This window comes from Dermacentor variabilis, chromosome 5, assembly GCF_050947875.1.
Source record: "Dermacentor variabilis isolate Ectoservices chromosome 5, ASM5094787v1, whole genome shotgun sequence".
NCBI lineage: Eukaryota > Metazoa > Arthropoda > Arachnida > Ixodida > Ixodidae > Dermacentor > Dermacentor variabilis.
The window spans coordinates 4,269,408-4,275,125 of NC_134572.1; the positions used below are offsets into that span (position 1 = coordinate 4,269,408).

A 5,718-nucleotide genomic window follows, 5' to 3' on the forward strand; every position below is an offset into this window, starting at 1 on the left:
CGACACGCGCAGTCTGCACCCACCCGTGTGGCAGCGACCTCTGTCGGCCACCGTGGGCATTCATTGCAGGCGGCGCCACGCTCCTCCATTGAAAAGAGCGGGTGCACGGCACACTAGCCAGTATATTCTAAGCACTATGGGGAACCAGCGCTGGAGTTTTCGCGACGCCTGCAGCGCCGCCCTGGCGGTCAGAACGTGCACAATGCAGCCGCTCCCGCGGATGAAAATTGCTACTGGTAGTGGCGTTGCGTGCCCTGAAAGTCGAAGGAAAACAAAAGGACGCCGACGATACTGTTGCGTATACAAGTGCCACAACTACGTCGGGATGAGGGAGGATGTATCCCGTCTTGTCGCCCAGTCAAGCGGTGTCGGGCTGGTTTCTAAATCGAATTTCGCGTGTGTGCTTGGTTTATTCGATAGTTAAGACGGTAAGCCGTGGCAGACAGTACCAAACAGCAGAATCTGCAGTCGGCATTTCGTCGGAAGCAAAATGAGCAATAGCATGCACCTCCGGCACATGTACCAACCATTTTTCCTTCGTAATACCACCGCCATGCCCCTTCCAACGCCACCGCACCAAGTGAAAGATACGAAAGGTAAATATTATCCGTTCATTGCCAAGAATTATGTGGGAGGGAAGCTGCCTTGTAATACGAGTTGTGTGCGCGTACTGCCGGCGCACGCGCGACTAAGCTGCCTATGTGTTTTTAAATATGCGCATGCGGATGAGGACTCGGCGATGAGATGCATCCGCTAAATTTATGTAATTAATGCTAAACGTAGCCAGCGTTGTTACGGATCCAGCAGCGGAGCACTCAAACCTTTGCTTGCGCGAGTCAGCTGATGCGATAAAGCTTTCTTCTCCATTGACTGCTGTGGCGAGGTAACATTAGAATTGTTTATGTCTAGCCAGAGAAATATGGAATGTCTTCAGGCCAATTAATACTTCCGAAACCATAGCGCAGCACGACCGGAGCCGTAGCTGCTAGATTTGCGAGGCAGCTAGGCGCAACCGTTAAGGAAACACACATGCTCGCCGCGACACACTGTGAAATATATATAAAGCTTAAAAAGCTTCTTTCGTCATTTCTTCACTTGATGGCGCTACCTTCTTTACGAAAACTGTCCACTTGAAGCGGCGCGAAAACTGAAACATACGAACTATAATACGGCCGCGCACGTGTGTCTCGTCTGGTCGGGAGGCTGGAATATGCCGCGTCTCGTCGCCAGGGCGGCGTGCAACGCACTCTTTTCGACGCGCCGCCTATCCAGCGCTGGTTCCCCATAGCGCCAACATGCGATGACTCGTTCCATTTTCCGGGGACACGCATCCCAGCTATTGAAGCAGACGATGGCTTGTACGCAGCAGACGACGGAAGCGAGAAGCGTTTTCGACGGAATAATCATACGCTTTGAGATAGCTGCTTTATTTTTACTGCGGAGGAAAACTGTTTTGCTTTACCGATAACGCTATATTCAGTGCCTTCATTTCCATTTCTTAGGCGAAACGTCAAGTTCGCGTCACGTTACGTAAGCAAAACGGGGCCACCAGCGCCATTTCGTTTGCGTCGCGCCTACGTCATGCATCGAAGAAAATGGCGGAATGTCCAGAAATAGCGCCCTTGGATGTGGCTACTACAAGGAAGAAGGAAACTAAGGAGAGGCCCTGACGTCGCTGTTTGTGAAGCTAAAGTGAAGCCGGAAGTTTGCGTTGCTCATGGCGTTGCTCCGCCTATCGGGCCAGCTCTCCTCTCTTGTTTACATTTGTCGCGAAACCACACCGCGCTGCGCGCAACCGTGCTGCTCGGACCCGCGCGCTCCGCAGCAATACTAAGCAATCGTTAGCACGTTAGCATGATTGCGCGAAAAAGGGCAAAATTTCCCGCGGATATTCCTTCGTCCGTAGCCATTGCCGTGGCGCGGTACATTGCGTACAGCGTTGCATGCACGTTCATTTCACGAATTTTTGTTCCTCCTGTTCCATCTGGCCACAGAAACATCCGGGAGAGCACGGTCCAGATAACGCAGCGCAACAAAACACGAAGACCAACGCAAACCTGCCCGCACGGCGCCTTTGCCACGGTACGAAACCTGCGCAGCAACAGGTGTGAGCGCACAGAACCAAAACAAAGCGGCCATTGTGGCCCGAAAGGCGTGGCTGCTATGACAAAGAAATAAGAAGTCAGTAAGAAAGAGGAGAACGTACTGTGTCACTTCCTCCACACTTTTCTCCTAGCGCACGGAGAGGGTAGGGCCTCTCCTCGGTTTTCTTCCTCCATGTGGCTACTGTCTGTCGGTCAAGCTGGTGAAGGACAAAGCTGGTCCGCACCACGTAACATGGTCAAACTGCTCCATATGAGGGCAAGCACGTACTCAAGCCTTGTCGTGCACAAAAGCAAATGCTGCGCATACACATTGCCAAGGTATGTAACTGCGGTCTGATACGTAGTGTAGATACCGCGGCCGCCACGGGGTGTCACGATGAGTCCACTGGCTAAGCACACTCCAGCTCACTGAGGACAACCGCATTTGTTACGTTTGGAGTGTCGTAGGCACCAAAATTGGAAGGAGCGTCGGCATCAACATCCAAAACCAAACTTGAAGTGCGTGCCATGGTGACATTTAGCAGGTGGACCATTGTGGGCACACCCTGTTCCGCCGCAGCCTTCGCAGCCCAAGGCATTGAAAAAGAAGGGAAAGCACTGCGGAGGCTGTCTTTGATTGCCAATAACTCCGCTTCTGCTGAATGCGTTGAACTACTTCATGTGGCAAAGTATTTCTGAAATAGCCTATTTTCACTTCAAATGCATTTCTCCACTTCGATAAAAAGTAGTTCGGGGACCCTTTAAAATCACTAATTAAAAGTTAGTATTTTTTTCTTAACCCCTTCAGGTAATGTCTGCACAATTGTGCGTGCCAAAATAGTGTATCTAAAGAAAGAACACTGATGAAGCTAACTACACTTAAAATGTGTCGCATACATCTTGAAACATTCCTGATTGGACATGTGCTCCAATTTTAGAAAAACGAGCCGGAAAGTAGACGGCTGGGTGTCTGTTCTTGATGTCCTTATGTAGTCCTTTAGCAAAAATCAACCTTGCAATACCTGGTATCTCGAAAAAACCTGATCTATCATCACCAGCCCTTAGACAGCTCACGCTACTACATTTGTACGAGAACTACCGTGACTCTACGCATATTTACACTGATGGATCTGTCCTTCCAAGCAGCTCCGCGTCGGCAATCGTCACACCAGAGAAAGCTACAACAATCAAATTTAAGACGACCCACGCGACAACATCGACGGCAGCAGAGCTCGCAGCGCTTTTTACTGCCCTTCATCACATTGGTGATCAACAGCCACACAAGTGGACAATATTCTGCGATTCGATAGCGGCACTGCAGTCTCTAGTGCCACCTTTACGACGCGGACAGCACGAACAACTAATATTCCATATTACAGAGACGTTGCATTATGTAAGTGATGCAGGCCACGAAATAACCTTCCAGTGGCTTCCAAGTCACTGCGGGATTATCGGCAATGAACGGGCGGATCACGCTGCCCGCTCAGCTCATACTGAGGAGCGCCACGTCCCAATTCCTCTTTCTAGAACTGGCGCGGCACGGAAGCTCCGCCTACTTGCTCGGCAGTGCACCGCGTCTCAATGGAATGAGCCACATTTAAGAAATCCGCGACTGTACTCACTTGATCCAACATTAAGTCTTCGAGCGCCATCACAGCTTCGCCGTAGAGACGCCACCCTTTTATGACTTTGGTTGGGCGTCGCCTTTACCAAAGCCTATGCATTCCGCTTAGGGATGGCCGACACCCCAACCTGTGACCACTGCGGCCATGAAGAATCAATTGGCCATATTTTGTGCGCCTGGCCGCAGTGCAGTCCACAGAGGGCATGCCTTCGCCACGAACTTGACCTACTGGACGACCAACCGCTATCCGAAAAAAAAAAAAAAATTCTACAACATCGAAATGACCTACCGTCACAGAAGAAGGCCGTGCAAGCGCTATTGCGCTTTTTGCGATCTACTGGTCTATGTGAACGACTTTAACTGGAACGCCTTTTGTGTGTGTGTCTCCATGTGTGCGTGATGTTTTTTTTTCCTTTTTTTGCGTTTTCCTCTCTGTCATCTTTCTAACCCCTATCCCACATCCCCAGTGTAGGGTAGTAAACTGGAGACTCATATCTGGTTAACCTCCCTGCCTTTCCTCTTCATTCTCTCTCTCTCTCTCACTTATTGCAATGATTTTTCAGAGTGTATTACATCAGGCACATTTTTCAAGATGCTGCTTAAGTGCTTTCCAAGTACACGTACAGCTAGACATAAAATGATTGATACATTCATGTATGGCAGTCCTATAGGGAGTCGTAGTATGGACTATATATTCTCTAAGCTTGACAAAACTCACTGCAGCTTTGCATATTCTTTGTCTTTTCTGTAGCTGCAGGCTCTTTATGACTGAAAATGCAAGAAATGTGCTCAAGCCACATTTTTAATGGACAGATTTAATTGGCACCTGAAAAGGTTAAAGCTAACACTCATACTAGTGGTCATTGTGCAGACTTTGATATCTGCCATTGCTATGAAACTTCGTCAGCACTAATAAATATGTTGTTGTGAATCCTACTTTTAATAATTGGGAGACAGTTGTCACACAAACGGATGGTATAGTGACTTGCTTATAGGGCAGAATATCGTATATGTGTTTCTGATGCATTTGTGGTCAGCTTATTTTGCCTTAAACTTCGAGAAAGACTTGCGAGACACTGGTTTCGAGTGTTATCATAAGAAGCCAACAAGCACTGACACCAAGGACAACATAGGGGAAATTACTTGTGCTGAGTAAATGAAATAAAGAAACAATAAATTAATGGAAATTAAAGTGGATGAAAAAGTATTGTTAGATAAGTGAGTAGCACCCTTTAGGAGAATCGTACACCTTAAGAAGAAATACAAATTTTGTTTCTTTACAAATTTTACTTTAGTTTAGGTGCTTAAAAATACTGTACTTGGTCGTCTTTTTCCTCATAAATTTCTATTTGAGTGTGTGACTTTACTTGTATGGTTTCAGCATATATATTCTACAGAATCTAACAATAAAGATTAGTTGATAGTAGACCCTCTGTCATGCCTAGTCTATTCATTTGTCTCATGTTTGCCCTGGAAATAGCACTGCAATGTAATGTTGCGAATGTTGCATTGGCAGGTTCTTCAAAGTCTCATCTCAAGCAAAGTCTAGTCCACTACTCTTGCCAACAGATAATGCATGGGTACTACACCTATAAACTGAGGAATCTGATTATGTACAAAATCAGAAATATCTTCTGCGAGTTTGGAAAGCAAACAAGATAATATGTAACCAAACGAGTGTTTTATGTGATTATTCCTTGTAAACCATTCCCTCTCATCATTCTTCCACAAAACTGAGGTAGATGTGAGCAAATAAGGTGACACTAGAGTGCAGCAACTACATTTTTACAGAGTGCGACTGAGCAATATAGCATTGTGCAACATATTTATTTATTTATTTTACCGTCAATTGGTAACGCATTGAGCTTACTTGTTCTGTGTGGTCTGAAAATACCCGAGTGGCTCTATTTTGCACTCATCAGAGTTGTGATTTCTCACTCATGCACATTTCTCTGACCGATGACTTCGCAATTGCAGCACATGAAATTCAATGACCCAATGTTGGACAAC

The 5,718-nt window shown here is 46.9% G+C and overlaps 1 long non-coding RNA gene across 1 annotated transcript; it reads left to right on the forward strand.

Annotated features, from left to right (window-relative positions):
• The first annotated feature begins 237 nt into the window (after positions 1 to 237).
• Positions 238 to 2,195, forward strand: LOC142581784 (uncharacterized). The gene is made up of 2 exons (XR_012828292.1): positions 238 to 596; positions 1,995 to 2,195. It is a non-coding gene; the product is annotated as an uncharacterized LOC142581784 (long non-coding RNA).
• The last annotated feature ends 3,523 nt before the right edge of the window (positions 2,196 to 5,718 follow it).